The sequence below is a fragment of the Procambarus clarkii genome, chromosome 30, assembly GCF_040958095.1.
Source record: "Procambarus clarkii isolate CNS0578487 chromosome 30, FALCON_Pclarkii_2.0, whole genome shotgun sequence".
Lineage (NCBI taxonomy): Eukaryota > Metazoa > Arthropoda > Malacostraca > Decapoda > Cambaridae > Procambarus > Procambarus clarkii.
The window spans coordinates 31,919,855-31,936,986 of NC_091179.1; the positions used below are offsets into that span (position 1 = coordinate 31,919,855).

General features: G+C 43.5%; 1 protein-coding gene across 1 annotated transcript in view; it reads left to right on the plus strand.

Annotated features, from left to right (window-relative positions):
* LOC138370031 (uncharacterized) overlaps window positions 1–17,132 on the plus strand; it is a 149,709-nt gene that overhangs the window by 41,489 nt on the left and 91,088 nt on the right. The window lies entirely within an intron of this gene.

Genomic DNA, 17,132 nt, shown 5'->3' on the forward strand with positions numbered 1-17,132 from the left:
ACCAGAGTATAATACCCCCATGGTCACTAGTAGCAGTGTATAATACCCCCCATGGTCACTAAAAGCAGTGTATAATACCTCCCCTGGTCACTAGTAGCAGTGTATAATACCCCCCCATTGTCACTAGTAGCAGTGTTTAATAGCCCCATAGTCACTAAAAGCAGTGTATAAAACCCCCAACGGTCACTAGTAGCAGTGTATAATACCCCCTATGGTCACTAGTAGCAGTGTATAATACCCCCATGGTCACTAAAAGCAGTGTATAATACCCCCCTTGGTCACTAGTAGCAGTGTATAATACCCCCATGGTCACTAGTAGCAGTATTTAATACCCCCATGGTCACTAGTAACAGTACTTAATACCCCCCATGGTCAATAGTAGCAGTATATAATACCCCCATGGTCACTAGTAGCAGTGTATAATACCCCCCATGGTTACTAGTAGCAGTATATAATACCCCCATGGTCACTAAAAGCAGTGTATAATACCCCCTATGGTCACTAGTAGCAGTATATAATACCCCCATGGTCACTAGTAGCAGTGTATAGTACCCCCCCCATGGTCACTAGTAGCAGTGTATAATACCCCCCATGGTCACTAAAATCAGTGTATAATACCCTCCATGGTCACTAGTAGCAGTGTATAATACCCCCCATGGTCACTAGTAGCAGTGTATATTACCCCATGGTCACTAGTAGCAGTGTATAATAACACCCATGGTCACTAGTAGCAGTGTATAATTCGCCCCATGGTCACTAGTAGCAGTGTATAATACCCCATGGTCACTAGTAGCAGTGTATAATACCCCCATGGTCACTAGTAGCAGTGTATAATACCCCCATGGTCACTAGTAGCAATGTATAATACCCCCTATGGTCACTACAAGCAGTGTATAATACCCCCCATGGTCACTAGTAGCAGTGTATAATACCCCCCATGGTCACTAGTGGCAGTGTATAATACCCCATGGTCACTAGTAGCAGTGTATAATACCCCCCATGGTCACTAGTAGCAGTGTATAATACGCCCCATGGTCACTAGTAGCAGTGTATAATACCCCATGGTCACTAGTAGCAGTGTATAATACCCCCATGGTCACTAGTACCAGAGTATAATACCCCCATTGTCACAATTAGCAGTGTATAATACCCCCCATGGTCACTAGTAGCAATATATAATACCCCGCATGGTCACTAGTAGCAGTGTATAATACCCCCCATGGTCACTAGTAGCAGTGTATAATACCCCCCATGGTCACTAGTAGCAGTGTATAATACCCCCCATGGTCACTAGTAGCAGTGTATAATACCCCCAATGGTCACTAGTAGCAGTGTATAATACCCCCCATGGTCACTAGTAGCAATATATAATACCCCCATGGTCACTAGTAGCAGTATATAATACCCCCCCATGGTCACTAGTAGCAGTGTATAATACCCCCCATGGTCACTAGTAGCAGTGTAAAATACCCCCCATGGTCACTAGTATAGGTGTTTAACACTCCATGGTCACTAGTATAGGTGTTTAACACTCCATGGTCACTAGTAGCAGTGTATATTACCGCCCATGGTCACTAGTAGCAGTGTATAACACTCCATGGTCACCAGTAGCAGTGTATAATACCCCATGGTCACTAGTAGCAGTGTATAATACTCCATGGTTATTAGTAACAGTGTATAACACCCTATGGTTACTAGTAGCAGTGTATAATACCCCCCATGGTCACTAAAAGCAGTGTATAATACCTCCCCTGGTCACTAGTAGCAGTGTATAATACCCCCCATTGTCACTAGTAGCAGTGTTTAATAGCCCCATAGTCACTAAAAGCAGTGTATAAAACCCCCAACGGTCACTAGTAGCAGTGTATAATACCCCCTATGGTCACTAGTAGCAGTGTATAATACCCCCATGGTCACTAAAAGCAGTGCATAATACCCCCCTTGGTCACTAGTAGCAGTGTATAATACCCCCATGGTCACTAGTAGCAGTATTTAATACCCCCATGGTCACTAGTAACAGTACTTAATACCCCCCATGGTCAATAGTAGCAGTATATAATACCCCCATGGTCACTAGTAGCAGTGTATAATACCCCCCATGGTTACTAGTAGCAGTATATAATACCCCCATGGTCACTAAAAGCAGTGTATAATACCCCCTATGGTCACTAGTAGCAGTATATAATACCCCCATGGTCACTAGTAGCAGTGTATAGTACCCCCCCCCATGGTCACTAGTAGCAGTGTATAATACCCCCCATGGTCACTAAAATCAGTGTATAATACCCTCCATGGTCAGTAGTAGCAGTGTATAATACCCCCCATGGTCACTAGTAGCAGTGTATATTACCCCATGGTCACTAGTAGCAGTGTATAATAACACCCATGGTCACTAGTAGCAGTGTATAATTCGCCCCATGGTCACTAGTAGCAGTGTATAATACCCCATGGTCACTAGTAGCAGTGTATAATACCCCCATGGTCACTAGTAGCAGTGTATAATACCCCCATGGTCACTAGTAGCAATGTATAATACCCCCTATGGTCACTACAAGCAGTGTATAATACCCCCCATGGTCACTAGTAGCAGTGTATAATACCCCCCATGGTCACTAGTGGCAGTGTATAATACCCCATGGTCACTAGTAGCAGTGTATAATACCCCCCATGGTCACTAGTAGCAGTGTATAATACGCCCCATGGTCACTAGTAGCAGTGTATAATACCCCATGGTCACTAGTAGCAGTGTATAATACCCCCATGGTCACTAGTACCAGAGTATAATACCCCCATTGTCACAATTAGCAGTGTATAATACCCCCCATGGTCACTAGTAGCAATATATAATACCCCGCATGGTCACTAGTAGCAGTGTATAATACCCCCCATGGTCACTAGTAGCAGTGTATAATACCCCCCATGGTCACTAGTAGCAGTGTATAATACCCCCCATGGTCACTAGTAGCAGTGTATAATACCCCTAATGGTCACTAGTAGCAGTGTATAATACCCCCCATGGTCACTAGTAGCAATATATAATACCCCCATGGTCACTAGTAGCAGTATATAATACCCCCCCATGGTCACTAGTAGCAGTGTATAATACCCCCCATGGTCACTAGTAGCAGTGTAAAATACCCCCCATGGTCACTAGTATAGGTGTTTAACACTCAATGGTCACTAGTATAGGTGTTTAACACTCCATGGTCACTAGTAGCAGTGTATATTACCGCCCATGGTCACTAGTAGCAGTGTATAACACTCCATGGTCACCAGTAGCAGTGTATAATACCCCATGGTCACTAGTAGCAGTGTATAATACTCCATTGTTATTAGTAACAGTGTATAACACCCTATGGTTACTAGTAGCAGTGCATAATACCCCCATGGTTACTAGTAGCAGTGTATAATACTCCATGGTTATTAGTAACAGTGTATAACACCCTATGGTTACTAGTAGCAGTGCATAATACCCCCATGGTTACTAGTAGCAGTATATAATACGCCATGGTTACTAGTAGCAGTATATAATACCCCCATGGTCACTAGTAGCAGTATATAATACCCCCCATGGTCACTAGTAGCAGTATATAATACCCCCATGGTCACTAAGAGCAGTGTATAATACCCCCTATGGTCACTAGTAGCAGTGTATATTACCCCCCATGGTCACTAGTAGCAGTGTATAATACACCCCCCAAGGTCACTAGTAGCAGTGTATAATACCCCCATGGTCACTAAAATCAGTGTATAATACCTTCCATGGTCACTAGTAGCAGTGTATAATACCCTCCATGGTCACTAGAAGCAGTGTATAATACCCCCATGGTCCCAAGTAGCAGTGTATAATACCCCGCATGTCACTAAAAGCAGTGTATAATACCCCCATGGTCACTAGTAGCAGTGTATAATACCCCCCATCGTCACTAGTAGCAGTGTATAATACCCCCCATGGTCACTAGTAGCAGTGTATAATACCCCATGGTCACTAGAAGCAGTGTATAATACCCCCATGGTCACTAGTACCAGAGTATAATACTCCCATGGTCACTAGTAGCAGTGTATAATACCCCCCATGGTCACTAGTAGCAGTGTATAATACCCCATGGTCACTAGTAGCAGTGTATAATACCCCCATGGTCACTAGTACCAGAGAATAATACCCCCATGGTCACTAGTAGCAGTGTATAATACCCCCCATGGTCACTAAAATCAGTGTATAGTACCCCCCTTGGTCACTAGTAGCAGTGTATAATACCCCCATGGTCACTAGTAGCAGTATTTAATACCCCCCATGGTCACTAGTAACAGTACTTAATACCCCCCATGGTCAATAGTAGCAGTATACAATACCCCCATGGTCACTAGTAGCAGTGTATAATACCCCCCATGGTTACTAGTAGCAGTATATAATACCCCCATGGTCACTAAAAGCAGTGTATAATACCCCCTATGGTCACTAGTAGCAGTGTATAATACCCCCATGGTCACTAGTAGCAGTGTATAGTACCCCCCCCCATGGTCACTAGTAGCAGTGTATAATACCCCCCATGGTCACTAAAATCAGTGTATAATACCCTCCATGGTCACTAGTAGCAGTGTATAATACCCCCCATGGTCACTAGTAGCAGTGTATAATACCCCATGGTCACTAGTAGCAGTGTATAATAACCCCCATGGTCACTAGTAGCAGTGTATAATACGCCCCATGGTCACTAGTAGCAGTGTATAATACCCCATGGTCACTAGTAGCAGTGTATAATACCCCCATGGTCACTAGTAGCAGTGTATAATACCCCCCATGGTCACTACAAGCATTGTATAATACCCCCCATGGTCACTAGTAGCAGTGTATAATACCCCCCATGGTCACTAGTGGCAGTGTATAATACCCCATGGTCACTAGTAGCAGTATATAATACCCCCCATGGTCACTAGTAGCAGTGTATAATACGCCCCATGGTCACTAGTAGCAGTGTATAATACCCCATGGTCACTAGTAGCAGTGTATAATACCCCCATGGTCACTACTACCAGAGTATAATTCCCCCATGGTCACAATTAGCAGTGTATAATACCCCCCATGGTCACTAGTAGCAATATATAATACCCCGCATGGTCACTAGTAGCAGTGTATAATACCCCCCATGGTCACATGTAGCAGTGTATAATACCCCCCATGGTCACAAGTAGCAGTGTATAATACCCCCATGGTCACTAGTAGCAGTGTATAATACCCCCAATGGTCACTAGTAGCAGTGTATAATACCCCCCATGGTCACTAGTAGCAATATATAATACCCCCCATGGTCACTAGTAGCAGTATATAATACCCCTCCATGGTCACTAGTAGCAGTGTATAATACCCCCCATGGTCACTAGTAGCAGTGTATAATACCCCCCATGGTCACTAGTATAGGTGTTTAACACTCCATGGTCACTAGTAGCAGTGTATAAAACCCCATGGTCACTAGTAGCAATGTATAATACCACCCATGGTCACTAGTATAGGTGTATAACACTCCATGGTCACCAGTAGCAGTGTATAATACCCCATGGTCACTATTAGCAGTGTATAATACCCCCCATGGTTACTAGTAGCAGTGTATATTACCCCCCATGGTCACCAGTAGCAGTGTATAATACCCCATGGTCACTAGTAGCACTGTATAATACCCCATGGTCACTGGTAGCAGTGTATAATACCCCATGGTTACTAGTAGCAGTGTATAATACCCCATGGTTACTAGTAGCAGTGTATAATACCCCCATGGTTACTAGTAGCAGTATATAATACCCCACGGTTTCTAGTAGCAGTGTATAATACCCCATGGTTACTAGTAGCAGAGTATAATACCCCATGGTTACAAGTAGCAGTGTATAATACCCCCCATGGTCACTAGTAGCAGTATATAATACCCCCCATGGTCACTAGTAGCAGTGTATAATACCCCATGGTCACTAGTATAGGTGTATAACACTCCATGGTCACCAGTAGCAGTGTATAATACCCCATGGTCACTAGTAGCAGTGTATAATACTCCATGGTTATTAGTAACAGTGTATAACACCCTATGGTTACTAGTAGCAGTGCATAATACCCCCATGGTTACTAGTAGCAGTATATAATACGCCATGGTTACTAGTAGCAGTATATAATACCCCCATGGTTACTAGTAGCAGTATATAATACCCCCCATGGTCAATAGTAGCAGTATATAATACCCCCATGGTCACTAGTAGCAGTATATAATACCCCCATGGTCACTAAGAGCAGTGTATAATACCCCCTATGGTCACTAGTAGCAGTGTATATTACCCCCCATGGTCACTAGTAGCAGTGTATAATACACCCCCCAAGGTCACTAGTAGCAGTGTATAATACCCCCCATGGTCAATAAAATCAGTGTATAATACCTTCCATGGTCACTAGTAGCAGTGTATAATACCCTCCATGGTCACTAGAAGCAGTGTATAATACCCCCATGGTCCCTAGTAGCAGTGTATAATACCCCCATGTCACTAAAAGCATTTTATAATACCCCCATGGTCACTAGTAGCAGTGTATAATACCCCCCATGGTCACTAGTAGCAGTGTATAATACCCCCCATGGTCACTAGTAGCAGTGTATAATACCCCATGGTCACTAGAAGCAGTGTATAATACCCCCATGGTCACTAGTACCAGAGTATAATACTCCCATGGTCACTAGTAGCAGTGTATAATACCCCCCATGGTCACTAGTAGCAGTGTATAATACCCCATGGTCACTAGTAGCAGTGTATAATACCCCCATGGTCACTAGTACCAGAGTATAATACCCCCATGGTCACTAGTAGCAGTGTATAATACCCCCCATGGTCACTAAAAGCAGTGTATAATACCTCCCCTGGTCACTAGTAGCAGTGTATAATACCCCCCATTGTCACTAGTAGCAGTGTTTAATAGCCCCATAGTCACTAAAAGCAGTGTATAAAACCCCCAACGGTCACTAGTAGCAGTGTATAATACCCCCTATGGTCACTAGTAGCAGTGTATAATACCCCCATGGTCACTAAAAGCAGTGTATAATACCCCCCTTGGTCACTAGTAGCAGTGTATAATACCCCCATGGTCACTAGTAGCAGTATTTAATACCCCCATGGTCACTAGTAACAGTACTTAATACCCCCCATGGTCAATAGTAGCAGTATATAATACCCCCATGGTCACTAGTAGCAGTGTATAATACCCCCCATGGTTACTAGTAGCAGTATATAATACCCCCATGGTCACTAAAAGCAGTGTATAATACCCCCTATGGTCACTAGTAGCAGTATATAATACCCCCATGGTCACTAGTAGCAGTGTATAGTACCCCCCCATGGTCACTAGTAGCAGTGTATAATACCCCCCATGGTCACTAAAATCAGTGTATAATACCCTCCATGGTCACTAGTAGCAGTGCATAATACCCCCCATGGTCACTAGTAGCAGTGTATATTACCCCAAGGTCACTAGTAGCAGTGTATAATAACACCCATGGTCACTAGTAGCAGTGTATAATTCGCCCCATGGTCACTAGTAGCAGTGTATAATACCCCATGGTCACTAGTAGCAGTGTATAATACCCCCATGGTCACTAGTAGCAGTGTATAATACCCCCATGGTCACTAGTAGCAATGTATAATACCCCCTATGGTCACTACAAGCAGTGTATAATACCCCCCATGGTCACTAGTAGCAGTGTATAATACCCCCATGGTCACTAGTGGCAGTGTATAATACCCCATGGTCACTAGTAGCAGTGTATAATACCCCCCATGGTCACTAGTAGCAGTGTATAATACGCCCCATGGTCACTAGTAGCAGTGTATAATACCCCATGGTCACTAGTAGCAGTGTATAATACCCCCATGGTCACTAGTACCAGAGTATAATACCCCCATTGTCACAATTAGCAGTGTATAATACCCCCCATGGTCACTAGTAGCAATATATAATACCCCGCATGGTCACTAGTAGCAGTGTATAATACCCCCATGGTCACTAGTAGCAGTGTATAATACCCCCCATGGTCACTAGTAGCAGTGTATAATACCCCCCATGGTCACTAGTAGCAGTGTATAATACCCCCAATGGTCACTAGTAGCAGTGTATAATACCCCCCCATGGTCACTAGTAGCAATATATAATACCCCCATGGTCACTAGTAGCAGTATATAATACCCCCCCATGGTCACTAGTAGCAGTGTATAATACCCCCCATGGTCACTAGTAGCAGTGTAAAATACCCCCCATGGTCACTAGTATAGGTGTTTAACACTCCATGGTCACTAGTATAGGTGTTTAACACTCCATGGTCACTAGTAGCAGTGTATATTACCGCCCATGGTCACTAGTAGCAGTGTATAACACTCCATGGTCACCAGTAGCAGTGTATAATACCCCATGGTCACTAGTAGCAGTGTATAATACTCCATGGTTATTAGTAACAGTGTATAACACCCTATGGTTACTAGTAGCAGTGTATAATACCCCCCATGGTCACTAAAAGCAGTGTATAATACCTCCCCTGGTCACTAGTAGCAGTGTATAATACCCCCCATTGTCACTAGTAGCAGTGTTTAATAGCCCCATAGTCACTAAAAGCAGTGTATAAAACCCCCAACGGTCACTAGTAGCAGTGTATAATACCCCCTATGGTCACTAGTAGCAGTGTATAATACCCCCATGGTCACTAAAAGCAGTGTATAATACCCCCCTTGGTCACTAGTAGCAGTGTATAATACCCCCATGGTCACTAGTAGCAGTATTTAATACCCCCATGGTCACTAGTAACAGTACTTAATACCCCCCATGGTCAATAGTAGCAGTATATATTACCCCCATGGTCACTAGTAGCAGTGTATAATACCCCCCATGGTTACTAGTAGCAGTATATAATACCCCCATGGTCACTAAAAGCAGTGTATAATACCCCCTATGGTCACTAGTAGCAGTATATAATACCCCCATGGTCACTAGTAGCAGTGTATAGTACCCCCCCCCATGGTCACTAGTAGCAGTGTATAATACCCCCCATGGTCACTAAAATCAGTGTATAATACCCTCCATGGTCACTAGTAGCAGTGTATAATACCCCCCATGGTCACTAGTAGCAGTGTATATTACCCCATGGTCACTAGTAGCAGTGTATAATAACACCCATGGTCACTAGTAGCAGTGTATAATTCGCCCCATGGTCACTAGTAGCAGTGTATAATACCCCATGGTCACTAGTAGCAGTGTATAATACCCCCATGGTCACTAGTAGCAGTGTATAATACCCCCATGGTCACTAGTACCAGAGTATAATTCCCCCATTGTCACAATTAGCAGTGTATAATACCCCCCATGGTCACTAGTAGCAATATATAATACCCCGCATGGTCACTAGTAGCAGTGTATAATACCCCCCATGGTCACTAGTAGCAGTGTATAATACCCCCCATGGTCACTAGTAGCAGTGTATAATACCCCCCATGGTCACTAGTAGCAGTGTATAATACCCCCAATGGTCACTAGTAGCAGTGTATAATACCCCCCATGGTCACTAGTAGCAATATATAATACCCCCATGGTCACTAGTAGCAGTATATAATACCCCCCCATGGTCACTAGTTGCAGTGTATAATACCCCCCATGGTCACTAGTAGCAGTGTAAAATACCCCCCATGGTCACTAGTATAGGTGTTTAACACTCCATGGTCACTAGTATAGGTGTTTAACACTCCATGGTCACTAGTAGCAGTGTATATTACCGCCCACGGTCACTAGTAGCAGTGTATAACACTCCATGGTCACCAGTAGCAGTGTATAATACCCCATGGTCACTAGTAGCAGTGTATAATACTCCATGGTTATTAGTAACAGTGTATAACACCCTATGGTTACTAGTAGCAGTGCATAATACCCCCATGGTTACTAGTAGCAGTGTATAATACTCCATGGTTATTAGTAACAGTGTATAACACCCTATGGTTACTAGTAGCAGTGCATAATACCCCCATGGTTACTAGTACCAGTATATAATACGCCATGGTTACTAGTAGCAGTATATAATACCCCCATGGTCACTAGTAGCAGTATATAATACCCCCCATGGTCAATAGTAGCAGTATATAATACCCCCATGGTCACTAGTAGCAGTATATAATACCCCCATGGTCACTAAGAGCAGTGTATAATACCCCCTATGGTCACTAGTAGCAGTGTATAATACCTCCATGGTCACTAAAATCAGTGTATAATACCTTCCATGGTCACTAGTAGCAGTGTATAATACCCTCCATGGTCACTAGAAGCAGTGTATAATACCCCCATGGTCCCTAGTAGCAGTGTATAATACCCCGCATATCACTAAAAGCAGTGTATAATACCCCCATGGTCACTAGTAGCAGTGTATAATACCCCCCATCGTCACTAGTAGCAGTGTATAATACCCCCCATGGTCACTAGTAGCAGTGTATAATACCCCATGGTCACTAGAAGCAGTGTATAATACCCCCATGGTCACTAGTACCAGAGTATAATACTCCCATGGTCACTAGTAGCAGTGTATAATACCCCCCATGGTCACTAGTAGCAGTGTATAATACCCCATGGTCACTAGTAGCAGTGTATAATACCCCCATGGTCACTAGTACCAGAGAATAATACCCCCATGGTCACTAGTAGCAGTGTATAATACCCCCCATGGTCACTAAAAGCAGTGTATAATACCTCCCCTGGTCACTAGTAGCAGTGTATAATACCCCCCATTGTCACTAGTAGCAGTGTTTAATAGCCCCATAGTCACTAAAAGCAGTGTATAAAACCCCCAACGGTCACTAGTAGCAGTGTATAATACCCCCTATGGTCACTAGTAGCAGTGTATAATACCCCCATGGTCACTAAAAGCAGTGTATAATACCCCCCTTGGTCACTAGTAGCAGTGTATAATACCCCCATGGTCACTAGTAGCAGTATTTAATACCCCCCATGGTCACTAGTAACAGTACTTAATACCCCCCATGGTCAATAGTAGCAGTATATAATACCCCCATGGTCACTAGTAGCAGTGTATAATACCCCCCATGGTCACTAGTAGCAGTATATATTACCCCCATGGTCACTAAAAGCAGTGTATAATACCCCCTATGGTCACTAGTAGCAGTATATAATACCCCCATGGTCACTAGTAGCAGTGTATAGTACCCCCCCCCCCCATGGTCACTAGTAGCAGTGTATAATACCCCCCATGGTCACTAAAATCAGTGTATAATACCCTCCATTGTCACTAGTAGCAGTGTATAATACCCCCCATGGTCACTAGTAGCAGTGTATAATACCCCATGGTCACTAGTAGCAGTGTATAATAACCCCCATGGTCACTAGTAGCAGTGTATAATTCGCCCCATGGTCACTAGTAGCAGTGTATAATACCCCATGGTCACTAGTAGCAGTGTATAATACCCCCATGGTCACTAGTAGCAGTGTATAATACCCCCATGGTCACTAGTAGCAATGTATAATACCCCCTATGGTCACTACAAGCAGTGTATAATACCCCCCATGGTCACTAGTAGCAGTGTATAATACCCCCCATGGTCACTAGTGGCAGTGTATAATACCCCATGGTCACTAGTAGCAGTGTATAATACCCCCCATGGTCACTAGTAGCAGTGTATAATACCCCCCATGGTCACTAGTATAGGTGTTTAACACTCCATGGTCACTAGTAGCAGTGTATATTACCGCCCATGGTCACTAGTAGCAGTGTATAAAACCCCATGGTCACTAGTAGCAATGTATAATACCACCCATGGTCACTAATATAGGTGTATAACACTCCATGGTCACCAGTAGCAGTGTATAATACCCCATGGTCACTATTAGCAGTGTATAATACCCCCCATGGTTACTAGTTGCAGTGTATATTACCCCCCATGGTCACCAGTAGCAGTGAATAATACCCCATGGTCACTAGTAGCACTGTATAATACCCCATGGTTACTGGTAGCAGTGTATAATACCCCATGGTTACTAGTAGCAGTGTATAATACCCCCATGGTTACTAGTAGCAGTATATAATACCCCACAGTTTCTAGTAGCAGTGTATAATACCCCATGGTTACTAGTAGCAGAGTATAATACCCCATGGTTACTAGTAGCAGTGTATAATACCCCCCATGGTCACTAGTAGCAGTATATAACACCCCCCATGGTCACTAGTAGCAGTGTATAATACCCCATGGTCACTAGTATAGGTGTATAACACTCCATGGTCACCAGTAGCAGTGTATAATACCCCATGGTCACTAGTAGCAGTGTATAATACTCCATGGTTATTTGTAACAGTGTATAACACCCTATGGTTACTAGTAGCAGTGCATAATACCCCCATGATTACTAGTAGCAGTATATAATACGCCATGGTTACTAGTAGCAGTATATAATACCCCCATGGTCACTAGTAGCAGTATATAATACCCCCCATGGTCAATAGTAGCAGTATATAATACCCCCATGGTCACTAGTAGCAGTATATAATACCCCCCATGGTCACTAGTAGCAGTATATAATACCCCCCATTGTCACTAGTAGAAGTATATAATACCCCCCATTGTCACTAGTAGAAGTATATAATACCCCCCCATGGTCACTAGTAGCAGTATATAATACCCCCCATGGTCACTAGTAGCAGTGTATAATACCCCCCATGGTCACTAGTAGCAGTATATAGTACCCCCCCTGGTCACTAGTAGCATTATATAATACCCCCCATGTTCACTAGTAGCAGTGTATAATACCCCCCATGGTCACTAGTAGCAGTGTATAATACCCCCCATGGTCACTAGTAGCAGTATATAATACCCCCCATGGTCACTAGTAGCAGTGTATAATACCCCCCATGGTCACTACTAGCAGTATATAATACCCCCCATGGTCACTAGTAGCAGTGTATAATACCCCTATGGTCACTAGTAGCAGTATTTAATACCCCCCATGGTCACTAGTAGCAGTATATAATACCCCCATGGTCACTAGTAGCAGTGTATAATACCCCCCATGGTTACTAGTAGCAGTATATAATGCCTCCATGGTCACGAGTAGCAGTGTATAATACCCCCCATGGTCACTAGTAGCATTGTATAATACCCCCCTATGGTCACTAGTAGCAGTGTATAATACCCCCCATGGTTACTAGTAGCAGTATATAATGCCCCCATGGTCACTAGTAGCATTGTATAATACACCCCATGGTCACTAAAAGCAGTGTATAATACCCCCCATGGTCACTAGTAGCAGTGTATAATACACCCATGGTCACTAGTAGCAGTATATAATACCCCCATTGTCACTAGTAGCAGTATATAATACCCCCATGGTAACTAGTAGCAGTATATAATAACCCCCATGGTCACTAGTAGCAGTATATAATACCCCCCCATGGTCACTAGTAGCAGTATATAATACCCCCCATGGTCACTAGTAGCAGTATATAATTCCCCCATGGTCACTAGTAGCAGTAAATAATACCCCCATTGTCACTAGTAGAAGTATATAATACCCCCCATGGTCACTAGTAGCAGTATATAATACTCCCCATGGTCACTAGTAGCAGTATATAATACCCCCATGGTCACTAGTAGCAGTGTATAATACCCCCCATGGTTACTAGTAGCAGTATATAATGCCCCCATGATCACTAGTAGCAGTGTTTAATACCCCCATGGTCACTAGTAGCAGTGTATAATACCCCCCATGGTCACTAGTAGCAGTGCATAATACCCCCCATGGTTACTAGTAGCAGTATATAATGCCCCCATGGTCACTATTAGCAGTGTATAATACCCCCCATGGTCACTAAATGCAGTGTATAATACCCCCATGGTCACTAGTAGCAGTGTTTAATACCCCCATGGTCACTAGTAGCAGTGTATACTACCCCCCCATGGTCACTAGTAGCATTGTATAATACCCCCCATGGTCACTAAAAGCAGTGTATAATACCCCCCATGGTCACTAGTGACAGTGTATAATACCCCCCATGGTCACTAGTAGCAGTGTATAATACCCCATGGTCACTAGTAGCAGTGTATAATACCCCCATGGTCACTAGTAGCAAAGTATAATACCCACATGGTCACTAGTAGCAGTGTATAATACCCCCCATGGTCACAAGTAGCAGTGTATAATACCCCCCATGGTCAATAGTAGCAGTGTATAATAGCCCCATGGTCACTAAAAGCAGTGTATAATACCCCCATGGTCACTAGTAGCAGTGTATAATACACCCATGGTCACTAGTAGCAGTATATAATACCCCCCATGGTCACTAGTAGCAGTGTATAATACCCCCATGGTCACTAGTAGCACTGTATAATACACCCATGGACACTAGTAGCAGTATAAAATACCCCCCATGGTCACTAGTAGCAGAGTATAATACCCCCTATGGTCACTAGTAGCAGTGTATAATACCCCCCATGGTCACTAAAAGCAGTGTATAATACCCCCCATGGTCACTAGTAGCAGTGTATAATACCCCCCATGGTCACTAGAAGCACTGTATAATAGCCCCATGGTCACTAAAAGCAGTGTATAATACACCCATGGTCAATAGTAGCAGTGTATAATACACTCATGGTCACTAGTAGCAGTATATAATACCCCCCATGGTCACTAGTAGCAGTGTATAATACCCCCATGGTCACTAGTAGCAGTGTATAATACACCCTTGGTCACTAGTAGCAGTATATAATACCCCCCATGGTCACTATTAGCAGTGTATAATACCCCCATGGTCACTAGTAGCAGTGTATAATACCCCCAATGGTCACTAGTAGCAGTGTATAATACCCCCCATGGTCACTAGTAGCAATATATAATACCCCCATGGTCACTAGTAGCAGTATATAATACCCCCCCATGGTCACTAGTAGCAGTGTATAATACCCCCCATGGTCACTAGTAGCAGTGTATAATACCCCCCATGGTCACTAGTATAGGTGTTTAACACTCCATGGTCACTAGTAGCAGTGTATATTACCGCCCATGGTCACTAGTAGCAGTGTATAAAACCCCATGGTCACTAGTAGCAATGTATAATACCACCCATGGTCACTAATATAGGTGTATAACACTCCATGGTCACCAGTAGCAGTGTATAATACCCCATGGTCACTATTAGCAGTGTATAATACCCCCCATGGTTACTAGTAGCAGTGTATATTACCCCCCATGGTCACCAGTAGCAGTGAATAATACCCCATGGTCACTAGTAGCACTGTATAATACCCCATGGTCACTGGTAGCAGTGTATAATACCCCATGGTTACTAGTAGCAGTGTATAATACCCCATGGTTACTAGTAGCAGTGTATAATACCCCCATGGTTACTAGTAGCAGTATATAATACCCCACGGTTTCTAGTAGCAGTGTATAATACCCCATGGTTACTAGTAGCAGAGTATAATACCCCATGGTTACTAGTAGCAGTGTATAATACCCCCCATGGTCACTAGTAGCAGTATATAACACCCCCCATGGTCACTAGTAGCAGTGTATAATACCCCATGGTCACTAGTAGCAGTGTATAATACCCCCATGGTCACTAGTACCAGAGTATAATACCCCCATTGTCACAAATAGCAGTGTATAATACCCCCCATGGTCACTAGTAGCAATATATAATAACCCGCATGGTCACTAGTAGCAGTGTATAATACCCCCCATGGTCACTAGTAGCAGTGTATAATACCCCCCATGGTCACTAGTAGCAGTGTATAATACCCCCATGGTCACTAGTAGCAGTGTATAATACCCCCAATGGTCACTAGTAGCAGTGTATAATACCCCCCATGGTCACTAGTAGCAATATATAATACCCCCCATGGTCACTAGTAGCAGTATATAATACCCCCCCATGGTCACTAGTAGCAGTGTATAATACCCCCCATGGTCACTAGTAGCAGTGTATAATACCCCCCATGGTCACTAGTATAGGTGTTTAACACTCCATGGTCACTAGTAGCAGTGTATATTACCGCCCATGGTCACTAGTAGCAGTGTATAAAACCCCATGGTCACTAGTAGCAATGTATAATACCACCCATGGTCACTAATATAGGTGTATAACACTCCATGGTCACCAGTAGCAGTGTATAATACCCCATGGTCACTATTAGCAGTGTATAATACCCCCCATGGTTACTAGTAGCAGTGTATATTACCCCCCATGGTCACCAGTAGCAGTGAATAATACCCCATGGTCACTAGTAGCACTGTATAATACCCCATGGTTACTGGTAGCAGTGTATAATACCCCATGGTTACTAGTAGCAGTGTATAATACCCCCATGGTTACTAGTAGCAGTATATAATACCCCACAGTTTCTAGTAGCAGTGTATAATACCCCATGGTTACTAGTAGCAGAGTATAATACCCCATGGTTACTAGTAGCAGTGTATAATACCCCCCATGGTCACTAGTAGCAGTATATAACACCCCCCATGGTCACTAGTAGCAGTGTATAATACCCCATGGTCACTAGTATAGGTGTATAACACTCCATGGTCACCAGTAGCAGTGTATAATACCCCATGGTCACTAGTAGCAGTGTATAATACTCCATGGTTATTTGTAACAGTGTATAACACCCTATGGTTACTAGTAGCAGTGCATAATACCCCCATGATTACTAGTAGCAGTATATAATACGCCATGGTTACTAGTAGCAGTATATAATACCCCCATGGTCACTAGTAGCAGTATATAATACCCCCCATGGTCAATAGTAGCAGTATATAATACCCCCATGGTCACTAGTAGCAGTATATAATACCCCCCATGGTCACTAGTAGCAGTATATAATACCCCCCATTGTCACTAGTAGAAGTATATAATACCCCCCATTGTCACTAGTAGAAGTATATAATACCCCCCCATGGTCACTAGTAGCAGTATATAATACCCCCCATGGTCACTAGTAGCAGTGTATAATACCCCCCATGGTCACTAGTAGCAGTATATAGTACCCCCCCTGGTCACTAGTAGCATTATATAATACCCCCCATGTTCACTAGTAGCAGTGTATAATACCCCCCATGGTCACTAGTAGCAGTG